General features: G+C 39.9%; 1 protein-coding gene across 3 annotated transcripts in view; it reads right to left on the bottom strand.

Annotated features, from left to right (window-relative positions):
• Positions 1-24,806, bottom strand: part of UST (uronyl 2-sulfotransferase) — a 282,268-nt gene that overhangs the window by 128,558 nt on the left and 128,904 nt on the right. The window lies entirely within an intron of this gene.

Raw genomic sequence — 24,806 nt, forward strand, 5'->3', positions numbered from 1 at the left:
TAAGATTTTGTGAGAACACATGTTTTCGATTTACCTTTTGTATATCCTAGGAGTGGAATTGCTGGATCATATGGTAACTCTATGCTTAATTTTTTGAAGAGCTGCCAAACTGTTTTCAAAACAGGTACCCCATTTTATCTTCCCACTAGCAATGTATGAGAGTTCCAATTTCTCCACATCCTTTCCAGCACTTGTTATTGCCTTTATAATAATAATAATAATAATAATAGTTATTATTATTATTATTATAGCCATCCTAATGGGTGTGAAGTAGCATCTCATTGTGGTTTTTGACTTGCATCTCCCCAATGACTATTGTTATTCAGTGTATTTCTTATGCTTATTAGACATTTGTATATTTTCTTTGGAGAACTGTCTACCCAAAGACTTTACTCATTTTAAAATCAGCCTATTTGTCTTTTCATTATTGGATTTTAAGAGTTCTGTATTTATTCTGGATTTGCAAATATATGACCTGCCGATATATTCTCCCATTCTGTGGGTTTTCTTTTTACTTTCTTATAGGGTCCATTGAAGCACAAATGTTTTTAATTTTGATGAAGTTAAATTTATTTAATTTTTCTTTGGTGGTTTGGGTTTTGGGTATCATATCTAAGACCCATTGCCTAATAGACAGTCACAAAGACATACACCTATATTTTCTCTTAAGAGTTTTATAGTTTCAGTGCTAATGTTTAGGTCATTGATTCATTTTGAGTTAATTTAGTGTATGGTGTGTGCTAGTGATTTAACTATATTCTTTTGCATGTGGATATCCATTTATCCGAGCACCATTTGTTGAAAAGAATACCTTTTCTCCATTTAACTGTTTCACACTCTTGTTGAAAATCCACTAATCATAAATGTATGGGTTTATTTCTGGACTCTCAATTCCACCCCATTAATCTATGTATGTTTACTCTTATGCTAGTACCACAGAGGCTTAATTAATATTGCTTTAAATTTTGAAATTGAGAAGGATGAGTCCCTCCAACTTTATCCTTCTTTTTCAAGATTGTTTTAGTTAGTCTGGGTCCTTGCATCCCATATGAATTTTAGCTTGTCAATTTCTGAAAAAAGCACAGTTGAAATTTTGATAGGGATTATATTGAATCTGTAGATCAGTCTGGGGACTATTGCCTTGTTTATATGAAATTTTTCAAGCCATGAACATGGAATGTCTTTCTACTGATTTAGTTTACCTTTGATTTGTTTCATTGATGTTTCGTAGTTTCAGTGTATCAGCCTTACATTCCTTTTATTCTTTCTGATGCTATTATAAATGGAATTGTTTTCTTAATTTCACTTTTAGATTGATTGCTTACTGACAGACATACAGTTGATTTTTGTGTATCAATCTTATGTTCTGCAATCTTGCTGAATTCATTTATTAGCTCTATTAGTTTTTCTGTGTGTGGCTTATTTAGGATTTTCTATATACAACACCATGTCATCTGCAAACAGAGATAGTTCTACTTTTTCCTTTCCAATAGGATGACATTTACTTTTTTTCCTTCCTAATTGCCTTTACAATGATTTTGACAGAGTAAGAAGCTATTATGAAGAGCATCTGATTAAGTATTTATATTCCCAGTAAAGATATTTGCATTTCGAATGCTCAGCACTGAGAAACAACTGACAGATGATAATCAAAAGGTTCCCTCCTTCAGCACATACCCATAACAGAAGGCCATAAAAGAGCCTAGAGCTAAAGACTATAGTACAATATGAACATAAATGTAACCCCAATTTGCCTATGGTATCTAAAATGAATTTTTGCCTTGAAATAATAGGTTTCTTTATTTTCCTAGAATATTTTATATGCAGAGTAACATGTCATAAATCCAGAGCTTAAGGCCTAATTGTCACTGGAGTAAAGTATACTATCTTTATTACTGACTTGGCACCCAGCCATATACCATTTTGATATAATTCTCCCAGCACATTTTTTTAATGAGCAATAACTTGTTTCTTTAGGGTCACTCAGTATCTTCTATTAGGTATCTTCACAGTGCCTAGAACATGCCTTTTACACAGAGGGGGCCTCAACAGACCCAGCTGGTACTCGGCTGTTCCGAGGGATCTAAGGTGCTGTTTACCAGTAATTAACATGAGTCTGCTGAAATGTGAGACCAGGAGAATCTTCAAATACAGCTGATCTTTCTGATCAAATACTAATCAAAGGCATCAGAGTAAAAAAGACAGTCATTATAATAGGTTATTTTACTTATGGTTTAATCAGTGAGTACCCCCAAAAGCCTGTTTGCTGGTGACAATTGCAGAAGTCCAGATATTCTGATAAACCATTTATGTTCCAAATTATGAGGTTATGACCCAGGGAGGCTGAACTGTATGGATTATGAGGCTGGAGTATGGATTATGGTTGTGACAGAGCTGCCAACATAAACATAAATTTTAATTTCTTTGGAGACATTAAACTGCTCAAGAATTGGGGTGAATGTGCTTTTCCTTGTCTTTCAGCACAGCACAGAGCAGTAAAGGAGAGCTGTTTGTTACATCTGAACTAATGACTTACAAGATGTTAGTTACCACATATGTAAATACTTCATTCATTCCAAGAGGGCAGATTTATCTTGGAAGATTTAAATAAAGACTTGAGTATTTAAATAAATACTACACCATCAAATGGTGAAAATGATTTGTAGTGTGACTTCTGCAACAGATATACTATTTCCTTTTTTTATGTCTTGAATGAGTCCAACCTCATTAAATGCTATTTTTCAACACCCAGTTATTACAACCAGCATCACCAACCATTTCTCATCCATTACATAGAAATCCTAGGTGAAAAGACTTCTTTTCTCCTGAATTCTTGGGTAATCACATAATAGCAGGCATAGTATCTGTTTATTCCCTTTTGCTGATAACTAAAAATATTATTTGCCTTTACCTTTAGGCTACTGTTAGTTTAAAAAAAATGTTCATTCCACTTCTTTCATTATTCTTTATGTGAAGCTCCCAAATTATGGTCATAAATATTTGTTATTTAAAAAGAACACTTTCCTTGTGACAAGAAAAAAACTTTTTAAACTATGTACAGTGATGGATGTTAATGACACTTACTGTGGTGATCATTTTACAAAACATACACATCATATCATTATGTTGCACACCTGAGACTAACATGTTATATGTCAATCATACCACAATAAAAAACTTGTGTAAAACAAAAATCCCTGCATCATTCCTGCATCTGTATCTACAATAATATTTAAAAAGAAAAGAAAGCTTAACATCCCCACTGTGACTCCATTTTTAACATTTATTTAAACACCAGTGTACAGTTACAGCGGATGAACTTAGAGCTAGGAAATGCATTTTCAGATAAAGCTTCTGGAATCAGTCCTGTGACTTTTAAAGACACAGCACACACCATCACAAACAAAAACCTCTCTCAAAGTTAGGATGGGGCTTTTAAATCATTTTATTGAAGAACTCATGTAAGGCACTGAAAATTGAAAAATTTAGGCAGGCTGAAGCAATGTGTTGATGTTGGGTAAGGTGTTAAAATTAACAGCAGCAACAAGTTGATTCATCCCTGCTTTGGTAGAGCTATAGGTTGGCTCTTGATGAACTGCTCTAAAAATCACTGTCGTTTTAACTTGAAGTGAACAAAATTTTAGGAAAGATGGTGAAAAAAGGGACTGATTTTTAGGGAGGGCTGGCCCTCACCCTGTTCTAGGCTCTGAGCTATATAAACCCTTTTAATCCTCGTTAACAATACTAAATCAAATAGCATAATTGTCTTCACTCTAGTTGTACATTTCTCCAGAAATTTAAATTATCAAATTTAAAGCATCCCTAGTAGTACCTAAGTGACTCCCCTGTGTGTCCCCCTCTTCTCCATAGATCATAGATTCACAGAACAATTCTAGAGCAATTTAGAATAATCCATTCATTCGGACCTCCTTTGCACCCCTGCGCTACTGCCTTCCATTGTTTGGCTATGGCTTTCTTTCATGTCTTTTTCGTCTTCTTAAGTACCCTGAGAGGCAGATAGTATTACTATTTTAGATGAGTAAACTGGACCAGAGACATCATTTGGCATTTTCAAGGTCACAAAGCTATAAAGTGGCATGTAACAGCTAAAGCCCCCTCACAGCTCTCCTGACCCTGAAGAGAATACTCTAACATAGTACACCATCAAATGGTGAAAATGAATTTTAGTGTGACTTCTGCAGCAGAGATGCTATTTCCTTTTTTATGCCTTGAATGTGTCCAACCTCATTAAATGCTATTTTTCAACAGCCAGTTATTACAACCCGGCATCACCAACCATTTCTCATCCATTACCCAAGTCCCTAGGAGGATCAGGTGGAACCCACATGAGTTGATTAGCCTCTTTCTCCTTCCTGAGGGCACATCTAGAAGCTACTATAAGCCCAGGGTTTTTTCCCCTTCACTCCTCCTAATCTATAGAAGGCAATCACAGCTGCCTCAGATATTGTGAGCTGCTTCCACTGGGAAAGAAAAGAACAGGAGGCAGTAAGTCATAGTAAAACATATATGAAATCCTAAATACCCTTGAAATGTTTATCAGGACAAGCAAATGCCCTCAAATGACAAACTTAATGACCATGAAAGACTTATAAAAATCTCTTCCGGTCAACCTCAAAATCCCCATTTTCTTCAACAGATATCTGCTGACAGCAGAAAACTACATCTCAACTTTAACATTCCTATTTATCATTTGCATACAAATTTCAGATACTTACTTGTTCTTTGGAGGTCCTATAAGGAAGTACACACTAGAAGCCCTCATCTCCCCACCCCCAAGTGATTCTTCATTCTTGGCAACTATGGTTATATGAATGTTATGTCTGTGGTTTCTATTTTATGGCCAATTTGTAAAAGTGAAGGGAGCTCCAAAATATTTCACTTGATGAATTATATATTTTTATGTTGCCTGCCTTGTAAGTTCTGCAAATGCCACAAATCCCCGGGGGCTGACAGGCTGTGTGGAGCATGCCAAATAAACAGAAGTCTTTCCAAAATCCTGAGCACAACAGTAAGTACCACCAGATGACGTCCACAATTTCAATAGCTTATCCCTGGTTTGAAATGGGGGAGGGGGAAAGAAGACCTTCTAGGTAAAAAGCAAACTTGGTCTGGACCAAGACTTTCATAGTTTATGATTATAGGACTCTGGGGACTGGTCTTATTGTTAGAATTAACATCAACCCTGCTTTAAAGTCTTTGCAAAATGACATGTAGTATAGTATAATACAAGCTGTGTTTCCCAAATGGTTGTATTTTCGAATTACCTATGGAGCTTAAAAACTGAAGATTACCTATGGAACTTTAAAACCACTCTAATGCTAACCACAACAGAAAGTCTAGGTTGAGGTTCAGGAGTCCAGCTCTAAAAACGTCTCCTGGTTCCTCTGTTACCACTAGGTCTGGTTTCAAGGAACCATTATTACAGAGGACTCCTAGCCTTCTGTGTTAAGCTGCTGGGAGGTTCCAGGCAGCCCCAGGAGGGACAAAGTTTGGGGAGAGGGTTGCCTGCATGACACTGGAGAGAAGTTGAGGTAAAAGGCAGCATTGCATCTTCCTTGGGTCTCCCTGAAGTGCAGATGGCCTCCAACCCCTAGTTAACAGTCATGATTAACGTGACAAATATGCTCACACTATAAAAAATGCCCACTCACCCAGAATGGTTAGAGAACAGGTGTGCTGGTTAATTGACTGTGCAGGTTAATTGACATTTACATGAAACATGGTCAAAGAATTAGCCCCTTTGTGCCAATATTATACTGAAGAGGAGATGACTTTCTTTGATGAGTGAAATTACACTTTGTGATTTAAAAGCACCCCCATTCCATGGTCACGTGTCCCAAACAAGGGAAAAGTCATGGCCAGGGCTTTGTGAGGCCTGATTCAGGGACATGTCTGCTACTCACAGTCCTTATGATTTTGAGCTGTGTGAATCCATTCAGTGAATGCTCATTTTAAAGTTTCCTAGGACACTGTGGTGCTAGGAGCCAGTTGTGTCACACCTCAGCTTCCTCGCCTGCAAAAGGGTTGCAGCTGGGTTCTAGCCCAATCGGTGGTCCTCTCTTCTTCAGCTACTGAATTATTAATTTTAATCTGTATTGTAATCAAGATAAAACCTGGAAATGCCTTAAAAATTAAAACTAGATTCTAACATTTTTTCCTCATCAAATAAATTCATAAAAGAAATAGAAAAACAAAAGTTGCAGTAGCATGTGCACAACATGGATTCCAGCTCTAGAGTGTTTACGGTTCTCTTTTGGGAGCTTTAGCATTTCTGTCTATGTCCCACTCTTGTTTGGGCTTGTCATGTAGTAAATCCACCTTTATGTTGCTGCCAGGTTTCTCTCTTTTCCACAGTTTTAATCACTTTAAGTTCTCTGATTTTTTAAGACCTTCATCAAACACCAAAGCCTACCCCGGGCTTCAGGCGTCTAGCCATCAAGCCATTCTAGGGCTTCTGACAAATGCATCTCCCTTTGCTAATCACCATTAACTCTGCGGACCCCTGGGCTCATTTCCTCTGTTCTAAAGGAAGAAACATACAGGACCCATTTAAGAACTCTATTTCCCCTCATTGCTGTGCCTCCTGAATAGAAAGCTCTTTCTACCCAGAACTCTCAAATAATAGTCCTATATCTTCTAATTATTCATGACCTATCTTTTCCCAGAGGCCTTGCTAAATATGAACCTTATGCTTTCTCCTTTTCTCTGACTTGACACAGTTCATTCTCTAATGTTGTCTACAGAAAGACAAATAGCTATAAATCCATTATAAACCCACCTGTTTTATTCCTGTAATAGACTGTTATAGGCATAGTGGATAATTAATAAATATCTGTCTATGAAATAGATGGATTGTTGGGATGAAAATGCTATTAAATGTTGTTTTAGAACCAGTGCTTCATATCTGTCATTATAAAGGATGCTCTTTTGGTTGTCTCTACAATTGTAAGGGAAATCTGTCAATTTTCCTTAACACATTTTGAAATATTCTTGTTTGCTATATTACATAAGAAAAAGTCTGGTGAAGTGGAAAAGTTTCCTGGACTAGAAGTCATGAAACTTTGGCTTTCTTTTTGGCTAAATTAGCTGACTGACCTTCAACAAGTGACCCTGAACAACTTCTCTGGGTCAAAGTTTCCTCAAGTGTCAAGTAGGGGTATTGAAGCTGGTGATTTCACGAATCATGAACTTCCTGTTCATGTCTCACTGATGTTAAGTCAGGATTGCACAATACTTATGTTCTGGGGGTTATCTGAAGGGCAGCCTGCACTTCTAAATATTCATTCCTTTTCAGTCTATCTAATGTCCTTATCTCAACATGTACAACATCATTACACTATTTTCAGGAATCTAATACCCTGCACACTGTAACAGAATCCTCACACAAAGAAGCAATTTTCACAAGGAGCCAGAAGTAATTTTTGGATGTGATGATTAAATTATTATAGTTGGAACTTTGACATATTCTTCAGAAAATGACTTCCAACTTGTTCAAAACCTCAAATTTCAGGTGACCTGGGGAGAATGTCATAAATGCCATGGACAAGAAGATGAATGCTTTCAAACTTTAACCTGACAGATGTTTAGAAAATATACATATTAACAAAAGGCAAATTTTGCTTTTAATTCTGTGGCATTCTTCATACTTCTGTCTCTGCTCAGTATACAAATCATGGGCAAGAATTTTTAAGTCCATAATCTGGGTCTCTTCTTACTACAGTATGTCACAGTTTCTAAAATTCAAACCTCAGTTTAGGCTATAGAAAACTGAGTCTGTGGAATACTTGAACATTTGATCGAAAAGAGAAATGAAGTCCACCTGCCCCATATATGAAACATGAGCAGAATGAGGCAGGTGCAAAAGCCCTGGAGGCTTAACTATCCTAAAGGAATTTTCCCAAGTGTTTACACGGGACTTGGTCTTGCTCCCGGATATGTAAGGTAACCCTACTGCACGTGTGCTTGGAACCTCTGTCCACTCTTCAAACCTTTCTCTATGGCTTTTATAATCAAAATGAAATGGAGAAACTCAGGAGGTAGGCATTTGACATTTCTATTTAACCCTCATCTTCCTGTGTACATGTGTGTGTATGCGTGTGTATATATGCTTTGTGTGTTTTGTTAAGCTGAAAGACATTATAAGTGATACTGTTGTAGTAAATCTGAGCCAGTTTCAGCCATTTCTGACACTTCCTTATAAGCTGCATATTCAGGGATCCAAAAGTCCATATTAAACAAACTCTGGGAATGGGAGTCACAGGTTTCCTGGTAAAAACAGAGAAGGGCTCAGGATCCTCAAATTACTTCTAAGTCTGGAGTTGTTTCATTTGTAGTATTAATCAATTCAATTGACTTTTTACATTACCTTTTGGACCAGAATATGGAGGTATGTAGATGCCTTTGGATAGATAATAAAAAAAAGACCCCATGCTTAGTTCAATTCTCCATTCAGATCTAGAACACATTTCTCTCTTAATCACATGCATCTTCAAATAAAACATGCATAGACATTTTAGATTTTATGGGCTTTTAAGATTTAAGAGTCTTCTCTAAAGTTAAGCTTTATTTCTTTATACCTATCCTTTTTTTGAGTTAAGTATTTATACTCTGAACCCAATCTAAAAACTCCTTTGTTATGATTCAATAAATGGAGAAGTATCGATTATTGATTTAAGTGTCATAATATAGAGCAGGTATTGCTGGCATGGGTCAATCAGTCAATTTAGAATGGCCTCCTCTGGATGTTGGGGTAGTGGAGTCAATCATTTTCATTACAAACTTCACAAGAGAAGACTGCCCTCACTGTAAACAGTACAAAGGCAGAGGAACAGGCACACTTGGCTGCCAATACTCTCTCATCAAAGCACTGTGTAAAGATTTTTAGACCAAAGGCTCATATCCACTGTTCATTGTGAACCATATCATTATTTTCCATTTAAAATGTCTGAGTCAAGTTTTGTCTTGAGTGTGAATTTGTAGCAAGAAACTTACTCTTGGATTCAAATGGTTATTGTTAAAATTCCTTGGATTCTGACTTTAAGGTTTTTATAACATAACCCACAATTTAAAACAGTGTGGCAGGTTGGTACAGGAATGTCTCCCAACTAATCCCACTTCCCTTATCCATGCAGAGTGTAACCTCTTTCCACATAGATCTTGGGCCTGGAAACGCAACTTGCTTTGGCCAATGAGACATTCGCAAGCACAATGCAAGCAGAGGCTTGAAAAGAGCTTGCACACCTTACTTTCCTCTGTAAGTCTTTCCCCCAGAACCTAGCCTAACCTCCAGGAGGGTAAGAGACCCTGTGGAATATTGAAAATTCTGTGGCTGAATTCAACAGATACTTACTGAGTTCCTATGAAGGCCCATCATTTGGTTTTGGCAAGAAATGAATTGATTACAGTGATGATATGATTGTCTCTGAGTAGAGTCAGACTTCCATGACTGTAGGGACCTATCTGCTCTTCCTTACTATTGTATCTTCAGTACCCATCTCAATGCCTGGTACATAATAGATACTCAATAAATAGTTGTCACATGAGTGAACACAACAAAGGCTACGCTAAGTCCCCTGCCCTGTATGAACTCACAATTTAACAAGAGAACCAAACACTGGTTCTTCTTGTTTTGATATCTTGCAGCAAGTGACCCACTAGGGATACAAATACAGTAGTGAGAGAACAAGATGAAGGTGGGATGAACTTGGCCTGGGGGACTAGGGAAAGTGTGCCACAGAGAGCATGACATACGAGGTGGGCTTTGGTTTCTCTAGAAATTGTATGGCCTCAATTTAGTCATTCTTCCTTTGCCAAAATCCACTCAATTCTTGTTGGTTTGAATTAATAAGGAACTTTCTAGCTCTCCATGCTTGATTTGGCTAGTGGAGCTCCCTTGTTGGCATTTTTCACATTTGGTGAGTGTGTATATATGTGTGTCTGTGCACCATGGACTATTCATCAGCTCTCCGAGCTAGGGTTGCCTCTCATGCCCACTGGATTTAGAGAGACAGGCCATGAAAACTGAGGAGCTGCAGCATCTGAAAACAACTGGCTTAAACATGGCTGAAGCATCTCCGTGACTGCTTTATGTCATAGCTCCCTATATCATGGAGGGTACTTTTGTCTGCAGGTAACAGAAAATCCGACCCAAGTTAAACAATGAAGAAAATGTATTCTCTTTCAAAACAGAAGTTGTTAGGTATGGAGGATTTAGGATCCATTTGATATTTGTATTGTATTTTTCTCTGCCATTGTAGAATGTCAGTATTGTCCTTACACTAGCATTCCTCATACTGCATGGTGGCTACTGCAGTTCCAGCCTACACATGCAGAATGACAAAGTCCATGGAAAGAAGGACCATCTTTCTTGGATGTTTCCTTTAAGGTCTAAAAACATTACCTAAAAGACCCTGAGAAAATTTTTCCTCATGTTTCCTTGAATAGGTCTAAGCTACCAGCCACATCTCAGCTAACCATTAGCAGATGAAAAGAGACAAACATCACAGGCTTAAATTACTTAGGATTCACCTTGAGCTGGGGATAGGATTACTAGCTTCCTCATAGGGTATAATTTGAGCAAAGTGAGATTTCTGCTAAAAAGCAAAAGACTGTGGGAAAATGGTAGGCAACTCCATGAGTGAACACAACAAAGGCTACACTAAGTCCCCTGCCCTGTATGAACTCACAGTTTATCAAGAGAACCAAACACTGGTTCTTCTTGTTTTGATACCTTGCAGCAAGTGCCCCACTAGGGATACAAATACAGTGGTGAGAGAATAGGGTATGCTGTATTAGATACTCAAAAGAGAATAGGGTATGCTATATTAGGTACTCAAAAGAGAATAGGGTATGCTATAGTAGGTACTCAAAAGCTCTATTATTCTTGATTCTTCAAACATCCATTCATGAGAACTCCATTCCTCAGTGGCAGAAAAGAGAGAAAGAGTGGCAGACACAAAGAACATTCCTCAACAACAGCAGGTAGTGTCTTATATATACCACCAGACACAAAACTGCTCATAGCTGGAGAACGGGAGAGACAAAATGCATTCCCTTTCTACATAAAATGTCATCAACACCCTCCAATACACACACACACACACCACACACACACACACACACACACACACACACACACTGAAATGAGATGGAGAATTAGCAACAAGGTGAACTTGAGCTGGAAGATTAACTCTACAAAAGGATCTAGAATTCACAAGGTATTTTTAGCTAGAGATGGTAATAAGATATTTAAATTGCTCTCAGATGAAGAATGTCATACTGCCTACATGTTGGAGGATTTTCACAAGTACATCTTTTTCATAAATGAATTAATTTTGAGCAAGCGCGGCATGTAATATAGACCAAATCCACAAGCGTGGATATGATCAGCGAGAGTGTCTCCACAGGTTCTGAGGCTGGTTTTCATTTGTTTTCATTCCCTACTTGGAGCTGAGGAAACAGATTTTCAGAAATTTCCACCAAGCCAGATGAAGTATCCCATTTCCCATAGGGAACTATTATAATCAGGCTATCAAACATGGTTAAATAAAAGGGATCATTATTCCCAAAGAAAATTTTAAAAGAAACAGCACATATATTCACCATCAGGGTTTTATTATCTTATAGAAAGAGGAAATGAGGAAGATAATTCAGAGAGTGACACCATCTTTATAGCTAGAGGGACCCCATTGGATGTCAAACGTCTGATTTTTCCCCATAATTGCCAAGAAGTTAGGCCTGAGTAAGCAGTAAGAAAATCTTTAGCACAGTTTATCTTGAGAGAGATAAATGTGGTAAAATAAAGGAAACGGAAGTAAGGAGAGGAGCTGCAGGTTTTAAGAGCCCACTGCTGATTCTCAGTCTAGAGCTGTCCTGGAGCAGTGGGGTAAAATCCAGTCCTAGCCAACAGGATGACCATCCTCCTAGACCAGAGTGTCAGTTAGGCGTGATGTGATCTCCTTGAACAGAGAACCACCCCAGCATGTCAGAAGGCTGGCTGAAGGACATGATATATATGGAAGCCTGTTTGGAGGACCTCTTCTCTGTACACTCTGGATATTTAGTCCTGGACCAATCTAGGCCATTGACAAAGCTGTCTACTGGGCCATAATTTCTTGGCCCTATCTAGAGATGCCCTAGTGATATTTTGTCATGTCCTTGAGAGTCATCAAGGGACACTACAAGATAAAACATTACACAATCGAGTTTTGTGTTTGTGATGGGATGTAATTGACCACACTTTCTTCTCTCCTAACTTCCTCATTTCTTTCTCAGGGCTCTTATTTGTTGGTACCTTACATGCAATTATCTCACTTAATTTTTAAACAACCTGATATCATGAGTACTAGTTCTCCCATATTAAAGATGGAAAAGCTGAGAGTTAGACGGCTTAAGTAAGTTGTCCAAGGTCAATTGCAGAGCTGGTACTCAAGTCAAAACTCATCCTTTTTAATCCACTATACTATCTGAAAAACGAATATTTTTCTGTTCCATGGAAAATGAGAACTACATGACTCCTTGTGGCCCCATTTTTCCTTTGGCTACCAGGAAATTCAGAGTAAAGGTTGTCCAACTACAGCAATCTTTTTGGAACTTATGGCCTGTCTGTATACCAGCTTCTGTTTTAATTTATATTTTCCATGGCCTTGATATGGTTTCATTTATATTTTATCACTTTCTTTTACATTTTCTACAAATGGCTTCAAATTGTTTGAAGAATGAGAAAAGTATTAAATAAATCCACTAATAAACAAATAAATGTTTTCCCATTATTTTGTTGCCTATTAAAACATTGGTTTGTGGTTTATCTTTCTTTGCCTATGGTTATACCCACAAGCTCATGGTAGACTAGCTGCCAGTCTGACTTAGTTAAGAGTCATTTATTATAATTAACGACAATTGCAAATTTTCCTTCTTCATCTGGTAACAGCGTCTCTATTTTCTTTTAGAGAATTACCTTCTCCCTTGCTCTGTCCATGGGATCGTGGAGGGCTGCCTTCAACCCCTGCTTCACAGGAGGCTGCTTGAACTGGGCATGATTAACCAGCACGTTCCATCCATTACACATGGTGACCAGTTAACAGATGGGCACCTGACTCTCGTTTGTCCAGTGAGACTCCAGTTCAGGATTTCGCAGGCCTATTGAAAGTCAAGCTCTTTTTTCTACTATAATTGCTGAGTGGAATGAAAGCCTGGGCCTGCACACAACAACCATTTAACCAAAAGAGTGGACCTACCTAAAAGTTAGACTGCCCAAGAACTGGGACATTAAAAATAGATTGGGCCCCTGGATCCAGCCATACCTGATTGAGATGCTTTAGCTATGTGGGTAAATATATTATCCCTCCCCAAGAAGATAACCCCATATATGTACATGTACACACACACATTTTTGTGTTTAAGCAGTCTCAGTTGCGCTTTTATCATTTATAATCTGAAGACCTAACATTCTAAGAAACTGGCAAACAAGCCTGTGTTGAACATCTTCCATAATGTCTCTCATCTCTGAACTAAAATTCAAATAGAGTCTACCCCTAGTGACTCATCCCTTAGTTAGACACATGATGATTTGTATAATTCTTTAATTGGCCTTATGACCAGTTATGCCAGCCTGATGCACTCACTAGACTGTAAGGCTTTGGGAAGGATAAGACCAAAATATATTGCTGTGATTCTCTTTCCCCTTTCTCCCTCCCTTCTTCTCTCTCTTCTCTTTTTTCTTTTTTTGTTTTCCCATGGTATCTAACCCAGTACATAACAGTGATGCCATAGCTATTATTTGATTAATCAATTATTATTGTATTCCAGCATTAGTGTCTTCAGTGAATATTTTATTTGTAGGGTAAATATATACCATTTTTTTATTGTTGGTTGTTTTCTTTTAGCCCCAGTCTCCTTACATTTAATATGGAAGATCAGTTTTTCCAAACCTATTACCAACTATATAAAATGTTTTGAAATGATGACCATCTCTGTGGTAGGTTCTGCTTGTTTCCTACTCAATGTCTATGCTTCCTCTCATCCTAACAGAACCATGGTTTCATTCTAAGTAGAAATATACCCAACTAAATATATTCACCTTCTTAGATTCATCTAAAGCTGTAGGTGACTGAGTGATCAAATTCTGGCTGTTTATTCAACAAATGAATGAGATATAAATGGGTGCTGCCAAAGCAGCCTTCTGGGAAATGTTTTACCAATAGACAGACTCATCTGGCATTCTTTTTCAATCTTTTCCTTGACATTAAATTCCTTTCCCCTTCCTGGAATGCAAATACCATGCCTAGAGAAACAGCAGCCATCTTGTGACCATAAGGAAACAAGCATGAGGACCATCCCACAAACTAAGAGCTACATGCTGATGAGGACAGTGAAAGAAAAGAGATGTATCCCCAGTGACATCATGGTGGCATTTTACCAGACTGAACTGCTTATTGCCTGACATAAATAAGCCCCATCATCTGTTTAGGCCACTGTAGTTCGGTTTTGTGTTGCTTTCCACCAAATGTGAACCTTTCCCTTTTAAATTTTTTGATGATTTCATTAATTTTAAGAAATGGCATTATTATCCTCTGAGGAATTCAATAGCACACATGGTGTAAAGAGTTCCAGGTCTCAAAATATTCCTCTGGGGTCTGAGATACACCAACATTGCAGAGGAGCAGCACCATTAGCTTAAAAATTCTCTATCTGTGATCAAATTATGCCACTGGAATGTTCTTTTTTTCTTTCTTCAAGTACTTTAGCATCAAAAGTCCTTCGTATAAGATGGGGCTCTTTTTTCTGGGGTAGTTTACAAAACTGTTATTGTTGGAAGTTAAAGGTAGCTGGATAGGGAGACACATTCGTGTGGATGTCATCTGCACCAGCAGGTGTCCCTCACTGCAGTGTTTCATCTGCTTGGTTACCATAACGACTCCCTCCTGAAGATGTATAAGGTTTACTTAAAAAAAAATACACATGGATGAATCTAGAGGGTATTATGTTCAGTGAAATAAGCCAGATGGAGAAAGACAAATACCATATTAGTTCACTTACTTGTGGAGTATAAAAATAAAGCAAAACAGAAGAAACAAAATAGCAGCAGACTCACAGACTCTGAGAAGGGACTAGTGGTTACCAAGGGGGAGAGGGATGAAGGGGCACAACAATTCATAATCATAATATAAGTTGGTCACAGGGATGGTAGTACAGCATGGAGAAGATAGTCAATGATTCTGTAACATCTTACTGTGTTGATAGATAGTAACCACAGGAGAGAGGGTGAAGATTTAATAATATGGACAACTGCTGAACTGCTGTGTTGTATATTTGAAACCAACATAAGATTGTATATCAAGATATTTTAATAAAAAAATGGAGGAAGCATAAACTGATACACTCTATTGCCACTTCATATAAATTTGAACTTGATCATGATCTACAGCTTAGCAATTTTTCTCCAGTGTCCATCGAATTTATTGTGCTTTTGAACTTGGAAACTGATCCAAGATTACTAAGTGCTGTATTTTTAATAAGAATAAAAATTAAACTTGAAAAAGCCCAATGACTCTAACCATTGGAATGGGGGAGTAACTAGCATTTGTGAAGTAACATTGCAAAGAACCAACCAAAAGTCACCTGAATGTAATTTCATTAGTACTCATTTATTGAAAGGTCAAAGCAGGCAAAACTAAAAGAACACCTCTTAGGGAAAAGAACAGATGGTGAAGGTGTGAAGACTAACTAAAGAATCAAGACCGAGGTCACATATGGTGCAGGAGGGAGATGAGTTGGAGATGAACATAAGGAGACTCGAACCACCACCCAAGACCCACTTATGAATCTTGAGGATCCCGAAGACGTTTATATTGTTATACTTATTACATTTCCAGCAAAAAAAAAAAAATAGAATACACTCAAACAAACAAACCACAGCTAAGGAGTCCTTCAGCCCGCTCATCCCCCCACTGCCTTCAGGGTGAGTGCATAAAGTGTATACTTTGCATACCTTGCACCTGGAAAATCATGTGGTCAATAAACAACTCTTGACCTAGTTCTGTGAGTTGCTCTCCAGGCCAAACTATGTTCTCCAATCTGCCAGGGAGAGTGATCTCATCCAGAGGATCCCTTGCCTCCAAGAGAGGAAATGCAATTTTATTTTTCTGGAATTTATAAACAATTCCTTTAAAGCATCAGAGGAGTAATACTTGGTAAGCTTTGACATAAATAGTTTAGAATTGTGACTTGGCCATCTTTCCCTACTCTTTCCACTGATCGGTCTGTTTGCAAACAACCTACACAACACAAACCTTTGGAGAAAAACCTGCTCTACACTAGAGTGATTTCTTCTTTCTTTCTTTTTTTTTGGCAGAAAGTTAGCAAATCATTGTGAGCGGCAAATCCTTCATTTGCGTTTGTCATTTTCCTTTTAAAAAAATGTTTCCTTACCTGTTGAAAAAGTCTGTGCCTGTTTTTGCACAAGAGTTGTAAACTGCTCAATTCAGATTCCTGAAAGTGCCTTGAACATCTATTCCCTCAGACATGGGCCCTTCCGGTCTCTTTTTAGGGGACAAGTATTTAGGGTACAAATCAATCTCTTGTTTTCTCTCACATGGACAGAGCTCAAATTCACAGAATTAAAATTTTAAAATCATGTTCAGTATGTAAGAAACCAAAAAATGAAGGCATATCATGTCAACACAGTTTGTGTGGCTAATTCCATAAAACTGCATGAAAGCTCAGTGGGAAAATGCAAAGCCTCTATTTCTGCCTGAAGAATTTAACATAAGTGGGAATATTAGAAAATAAGCAGAGATTTAAGAAATTCTTTTGAAGGCCCCCAAGGTAATAGAAACAAGCAGGCAGAGTCACGTCTGCCTCTCTTATTTATACTCAAAAAACACTTGGTGTACCTTCTTTCAGTTCAGCTCTGTCCAAGATAGTGCATATCCTGAATTCATGAGGCCTAGCAGAAGGCCCCTTCTTCCTGGGAGTGGCAAAGGACTATGGGATTTGGGCCCACTACCCACAGGCCAAGCTCCCTTTCCAAAAGGAAATTGTGAATTACGGAGAAATGTGTTTCTGGGAAGCCCACCCCATGTAAGATGGCCAAAGGGAAATTCAGAATGTCTGTACACTAACATACTGGGCAGTTTGCATCATATTTGGGATAAAATTGGGGCCAAAGGTGTTGCTCAGCTAAAACAAAAAGCATAGGCGGACAGTCAAACTCAGAGGCCATCATTTTCTCACATCAGGACTTAGGCATCACTGTGAAGTTAAGAAAAATGGTCCTTCAGTGTCTCTGGTCCTCACTCTCATTTCTTTCCTTAAATTAATTTTATTAACTTCCTACGATGTGCCAAGGGATTTAGGGATAAAGAAGTTTCCTGACAGTCTTGCAAGGGATTCTGTGTGAAACAACAAAGACAGAGACAGCAAGCAGAGGGAGTCCTGAGTAGGAACATCTAGTCTGGCGTGGGGGTGGGCAGGTGGGAGGAATGGGGGCTGTCAGAGAAGGTTCTATGACAGGGAACAGTAAACTTCATGTACAGGGCCAGATAGGAAATATTTTGGGAAATGCTTTAGGCCATAGAGGGCATATTATCCATTCACATATTTTTCTTTGCTTCACAGCCCTTTACAAATGTGAAAGCCATTCTTAGCCTGTGAGAGGTATAATATTAGGCTGAGTTGGCCCAGGGGCCATAGGGTGTTGACCTGTCTTCTGGAAGAAATAATACCTGTACTGAGTGGCTACGGACAAGACATAAAATTAACTTCTGTTAGTAAGCACTTTAATTTTTCAGGTCCTGGACTAGGTGCTGTACAAAGCTGATTTCATTTCACCATTGTAATACCATAAGAGGGTTCTGTTATGATCACTATTGTCTACCAGCAAGGAAACTGAGAACAGGGACAATAATTTACTTGTCCAAAGTCACAGCCCCAGAGTCTAGTTGAGTCTGGAGCCCAGGTCTATCGGCTTTAAAGTGGCCAAGTGCCAGCTACATATGGTTGTGTGGGTCATGCCCTGGACGAAGGCACCCACAGAAGAGATGAGAGGGGCTAAAACCTACCCAGCATCTCACTGGCCAAGCTGTGAGTCTGGGTCAGGAGCTATGTCCAGCCTAAGGAAGGGAAAGGGTAGGTGCCTTCTTCACACCGAGGTGCCAGCTACTCACCAAGCCATGTGAGGCTTATGAGGTTGTGTAGGTGAAGGCTTGGGAGAGTACCTATTCCTAACCATCCCAAAGACTATCATTCTTAGGACTGTAACTAGGAGTAGCTAGGAAGGGACACTAGGGTTTTGCCTAGATCCCTCAAATACAGAACATACCAACATCTTAAAAAATAACTTGAAAAATATTATATAATCACAAGAGATAAAACTTCATATCCACTAGAGTAGCTATAATTAGTAAGTTGGACAATCACAAGTGTTGACAAGGATGTGATGAAATTGGAGCCCTCATACATTGTTGGTGGAATATAAAATAGTGCAGCCATTCTGGAAAACAGTTTGGCAGCTCCTCAAAAGGTTAAACATAGAATTACCATGTGGCTCTGAACTTCCACTCCTGGCTATAAACACACAAGATATATTCCACAAAGTCTTGTACATCAATATTTATAGGGGCATTATTCATAATCACCAAAAGTGGAAAGAGCCCAAATGTCCACTAAATGATGATGAAATTTTTAAAAATGTGATATATCTATACAGTACAAATAGTATTCTGCTCTATAAAGTACTGATATATGCTGCAACATGAATGAACCTTAAAAACATACAGTAATTGAAAAAAAAACAGATACAAAGGGCCACATATTGTATCATTCTATTTATGTGAAATGCGCGGAATAGACTAAACCATAGGAAACAGTAGATTAGGGGCTGCCAGAGGCTTGGGGTCAGGGGGAAGTAAGAAGTGAATGACAATGGGTACAGAGATTCTTTTGAGGGTGATGAGAAATGCTCTGTGATTGGATAGTGGTGGCATTGTGTAACTTTGTGTCTATACTAAAAACCACAGAATTGTACACTTTAAAAGCAAGAATGTTATGGCATATGAATAATATCTCAATTTAGACGCTGTGTACATTATATTTCTCTTCCCCCGCCATGAGGCTTTCGCGATCTCTCTTTCTCACTCCCTTTATGTTTGCTGGGTCAGGTGTCCAAGTCACTGGCTCTGGCTCTGCCGATGCTGGGTGCAGAAGGAGAGCAAATGGTGCTGGGCCACAGTTTGGGCATAGGCAGCGGGCAGCATTAGGAAACATAACCTGGGGAGGCTGGAGCACAGAGAAGCGTAGGGGTGCTGGGGACAGTGAGGCATAAGGAGATGGGGTGGCACAGGGGCAGGCTACAGACTCTGGTGGGTGAAACTCCATGACTAGGCTGGACGCTGAAGGTCCTCTGTCCTCTTCTATGCTTCTGCCACCCACAAGGCTGCCCCAGACCCCTCCCATTCGGAAAGCTTCCACCCTGGAGCGCTGGGTGTCAGTGGGGTCCCTCTCCTCGGGGGCTGTCTTTTCCAAAAGAGGACTCAAGAGAGAGCAGTGCTTCACTCTAACACAACACCTTGTTCATGGTAGAAGGCCAGGCCCCAAGCCCCTCTTGGAGAGGGAGAATCTTTGCAGGTGGAGTCCCAGCCAGGATAGACCACTGGGGTTGAGCGTTTTTTCACAAGAGACCCACAAAATACTGTGTGTACTGTATGGCTATAAAATCACTGGGAAAAGCAAATTGTCATTTGTGATTCGTGCTCGATCCAAACACATCTTCTCCAGCTTTGGGCATTTTCCTGTCCACTCACAGTTCTGATGATCACTAGGACCGAGTCAGGCACTAAGTTATTTTTGACTCCTCAATCTACATGTATTTGATCTTCCCCCAATCAACTGCAGGCTCCCAGAGGCAGTAGCTCTGTCTTGGGGACTGTTTTCCCTTCAGGAAAGATGATGATACTCAGCCTGGAGCTCTTCATTCTGCCTGGCTGCCACCAGCAATTGGCTGTTAACTGATGGTATTTAAACCTTCCTTGTTAGAAATAATTAATAGATTCATCTTGTGTACAATCAAGAAAATACCTCTGTGACTTCTGCAAGTAACTGCATCTAATTAACTCTCAAGCTGTCTATTTTAGGTACGAGGAATGCCTAATGAGGAAGCTTCCAGAGAAGTGTGTAACACCGGCCTGGTGTGGGGTCAGGTGGCTGTTGTCTGTCCATTTGACACACTTGATGGGAATCCAGCCAAGGTACTCATGGAAATTTGATAAAAATAGCCCAGACAAGTCTCCAATCACTTTCTCTTAAAGAGTCTCACTTTAAAAGAACAGGCGATAAATCAGTGTGTTATTAAAAAACAAAAGCAAACAGAACCCCAGGGCAGGGAGAGGGGTTAGGAATGAGGGTGGGGAGAGCCTCAGGTCCTTCTGGCTTCTCAGTCTTTGTCCCAAGGAGAGTCAGAATAGACTGAAGCAGGGGGTGGCTGGAGCACAGTTAGGCCATGGCATTCAGTGTGTGGAGAATGGGCAGAAGTCGGAGAGAGCTGGTGCCAAGATCTGCAAGATCTTCCTCAAAACAGAAGAGCAATTGAGAACAAGAGGCTCACAGTGCTAATATGTCCACTAAACATCAACAAAGAGCATAAAATCCCTAAAAAGTAAGCAGTCTACCATATATTGAAGCACTGGATGTTGCTCTCTGTTAAATGTGTGAGATAAAGCTTCCTCAGGAGATTCCAAGATGATGTGTTTGGAGGCTGAGGGGTGTGTGAGGAAGCCCCAGGGGTTGGTACATGGCAGGACTGTGCTATGCACCTATGCGCCTGCTCTCACACCTCATCCCAGCTCTATAAGGTAAGGGCTATTGTTACTGAAATTTAGGGATGAAGGAAACCTTGGAGAAGTTAATTACTCACCAAATTCACATTGCTAGTAAATACAGAGCTGGCCTTTAAACCCTTGTCTGCCTGACCCTGGGCCTTAAACTCGGTCTTAGCCATTTTCAGACATAACAGTGGTCTGAAGTCACCTACAAACATGCTAAAGCTAAAGGTCTAACAGCCTTAACTGACACCAAAGCTGTAAAAACTGAAATGCACTTAAAACATAATGGCCATAGATTACTTGCTTCATCAATGATGATGAAACATATAGAAGAAACACCCCAAGAAAAAATTGGAACTTAGTAACTCTTCAAAAGACAGACTATTTTGAAAATGTATGGGTCCTGCATTTTGCCATACCCACCACGATACTTGAGGGAAGATATTATTAGCCTGATTCTCTCATTATGTAGGAAAACTGCATATAAACTTCCTCCCTACTAGACTGAACTCACTACGGTAACAGATGTAGGTATTCACTGTCCCCTCTCTGCAGCCTCTGCCACCAGAAGTGTCCTCACACATACGTACACTGACACACAGCACACAGTCCTGCCCAGAGACCACTGTGGAGGGAGGGGGGAGTTCCCGGAACTCCGAGGTAACTCAGACATTTCCCTTTGCTGGGCTGGAGCCACTTTGGGGCAGCAAGAACTACGGCATTGTTAGCTGGTGAGGTCTTTGGCAGTGGCAGCCATGCCCAGTGACACTGAGGAGTCAGTCGGCCAACAGCATCTTTGGAAAGGACGTGGGGTCACCCCCTGGTGGTAGGGCTGTTGGGAGGAGAAAGACCCATACTGACTGAGCTGGGGGAGGCATTTGAATGTGGGGGATATTTGCGATTTGGAGACTGGAGTTCATCTCTCTCGGAGAGATCACTTTGGAGGGCACACAGGCCTACAACAATATCCTCGCAAAAATAATGCTGGGAGTCAAAATGAATGAAAAGTTGACATAGCAGGAGCCATCTGTCTGAGCCTAATCATAAAATAGTTAGGAAATATGAACTCAATCACACACATTTTCTGTGATACTTTAATCATCATATGAAAGCAAGTTAAGAATAATAAAAAGGAGGGTATTTTTCTTGACAAAGAATTGACAAAGAGAAGAAGATGGCCCTATAAAATTTATATCAAAAGCACTGTGAAGGCCAATTTTTAAAAAGCACTCTGCAGACAAATTCAGGTGTTGCCTGATTAAGATTCACTGCAGAATGGGAGTCATTAGGTACTATATTAAATGAAATGACTCTGTAATAGTTGAAAGTGACAGAGAAAAGTTGGAAAAAAACCTATTAATTTTTATAACGTATGTAAGGCAGGAAAAAAATTCTTTCCAAGCACGCTTTCAAAGAAAACAAGTCTTTATAAGCTTTTGACATGGAAATGCTGTCTTAAAATTCACTTAAGGGCATTAAATGATTCTGAATGGGAAACCAAAGTTCAATTGATTTGGGAGTAGTTCCAGATTAGTATTCAATTCATAAAGCAATGCTTGTTTTCCTTACAGATTATTTTGCAGCAAATGCTAAAGCCGCTCTGGAATTTGAACTGCCTGAGGACTCAGTTTCCATTCTTAAGGATGGGGTATCCCAGTCACAAAGGGACCCCCTTTGGTGTGTGCCCCAGGAGGCTTGTGGCCACCAGGAAGCCACAGTTAGCAATGTATGGAGTGGGCCATTATCAGAAAGAGCGAGAACTGCTTAGGCTGTTTCTCAAAGTGAGTTCCACAGCCTACCTTCTTTAGAACCACTGTGAGCACATGTTAAAAATTCAAATCCCCGAGCTCCACTCTGTCTGCCCCTGAAGGGGGCTCTCTTGGGTGGAGACTGAGAATCCGTATTTTTCACAAGCTCCCAGGTAACTGTTCTGTCCATGAATGTCCAAGCAGCCTTGCTGTGGGATACCATGGGGCTTGGTTGTTCATAGCAGTCAGGGGTTTATGTCCAGTCAGGATGTGACTGTGATAGTAAGTAGTGAATTTTACTCATTAAATATTTATTGAGGGCCTGCTAAGTGCAGGACGCTGTTCACTAGGCATGGCGGCAAATGCAGATGTTAAGGTGAATAAGACGGTCTCAGAGGGGCCGGGGAGAGAGTGGCAGATTCTCCAGAAAACTGACATGGGCTGGGGCAGAAAAAGCCAGAAGGGGCTGTTGCCTTCCACTTATAAGCAGTCTTTCCTCCCAAGCCAGTGTTTCAATCTGGAGCCCAGAAGGTGAGAGGTGCCACTCCAGAGCCCTGCCAGGACCCCTCTCCTCCTCCAACCTCCCTCCACTCCCCTCTCCTCTTTGCACACCACACGAGGCTGGACCACATGGTCAGATCAGAGGAGCACAGGGATGGGGACATCATGGGAATCGGGAAGGAAGAAAGGAGGGAAGGAGAGTGTGAGAGATTGACCAAGCTGTGCGACTTGATCAGCAAAGAAGGAAGACCTTTCCTCTGCTCTGGTCACTATTTTCAGCCAAGGTTGGGTCCTGCTAAATAGCTGTTAGAATTATTTATCACTGAATCTCAGTGCAAATCATAGGCCGAATACAAATCATAACGTACACAAAACCTGAGTGAGGTCTGCCAGATCTAGGCAGTGGTGTGCTCAAATGCAAGGTGCTGGGTGTGTTGTGAGGTGAGCCCCGGGGCTGGGGGGGCGCTACTGCATCTCCTGGCAAGTGTGTAACTGTCAAGACAGATCTCAGAGGTGGAGGAAATGAAGACGCAATGCTGGAGAGGATAGAGAGCTTAGAGGGATGACACAAGCTGTAGAGTCTTAAGATCTCCTACTGACCTTACTTGGCTAACAGCCACCAGAGGGAGTGCCCTCCTCCCAGCATGCCTAACGGGCCATCTAGGACCCAGAACTACGTTCGCATGTTTGTATATGTTTAAAATTTCCTATAATTTAAAGGAAATACTTATAGATAATATTCAACACAATTGTATTCTTTAGTAGATTTTTTGTAATATGGCAGATTCTTCTTTGTAGAATCAATAATTAACAGAATCAGAAGCTTAATGAATAACTAATAGAATCAGAACTGGCACAGGAAAGCCATAGCATTAGAATCAGGGTTTCATGTTAAGGAATCAAAATCCTCAGAGATGTATAAACTACTCACTGTTATGGCTTTCCACTGAAATTCCTTGTTATCATGTGTTTAAACCTTCCAGGGCCATTCATCATTGACAATGAAATGATCTGTTGATGAATCAGCGTAAGTACATCTAATCCATTCTAGTTGGTTTTTTGGGTCACCCCAGTCCTCACAGACGATTTTTGGTCCCTATCATGAGACTGGACAATGGCAGAAATTGCTTGCTCATATACATACAAGATTTTATATAGTCCTGGCAGGGAGTCCTGCATCCTGGAGGTGCAGAGAATCTAGAATAAAGGCCTTCTTTAAGTAACCCTTCCAACAGGCAGGTCAGAACGTCAGAACCAATTCAGGATGGACCTTTACAGAGGTGCTGCTCCAGCCCGCGGCAGAGCATTTACAGATTATCCTCGCTTAAGCTCTTCATTTCCTATTGGGTGATTTCTTTAATGACTGACGGAAGCTGCGGGGCCCATAAAAGCCACTGGCATTGCAAGTCCTCACTGGCTCCACTAATTCAATAAGGAATGTCTGCACAAAGCTATTTGAGACTGTAAGTTTCTCTAAACCGTTGCTGTATAAAGTGAAAACCAGGCACCAAGAGCAGTTTTTAATGTAACTTGGGAACATGTCAGAAAATACAGAATCTTGGACTCAGACCTACAACACCCTAACAAGATTCCCATCGGTTGATAGGCATACTATTGTTCGATAACTGATCCTTTAAATAACAACCTAGCTGCCCCTCTCCACTCTATAATAATTAAGTGAACAGTTCATAGTGAAATGATCACCAAGCAAGCATTCTTT

Source organism: Manis pentadactyla, chromosome 12 (assembly GCF_030020395.1).
Source record: "Manis pentadactyla isolate mManPen7 chromosome 12, mManPen7.hap1, whole genome shotgun sequence".
Taxonomy (NCBI): domain Eukaryota; kingdom Metazoa; phylum Chordata; class Mammalia; order Pholidota; family Manidae; genus Manis; species Manis pentadactyla.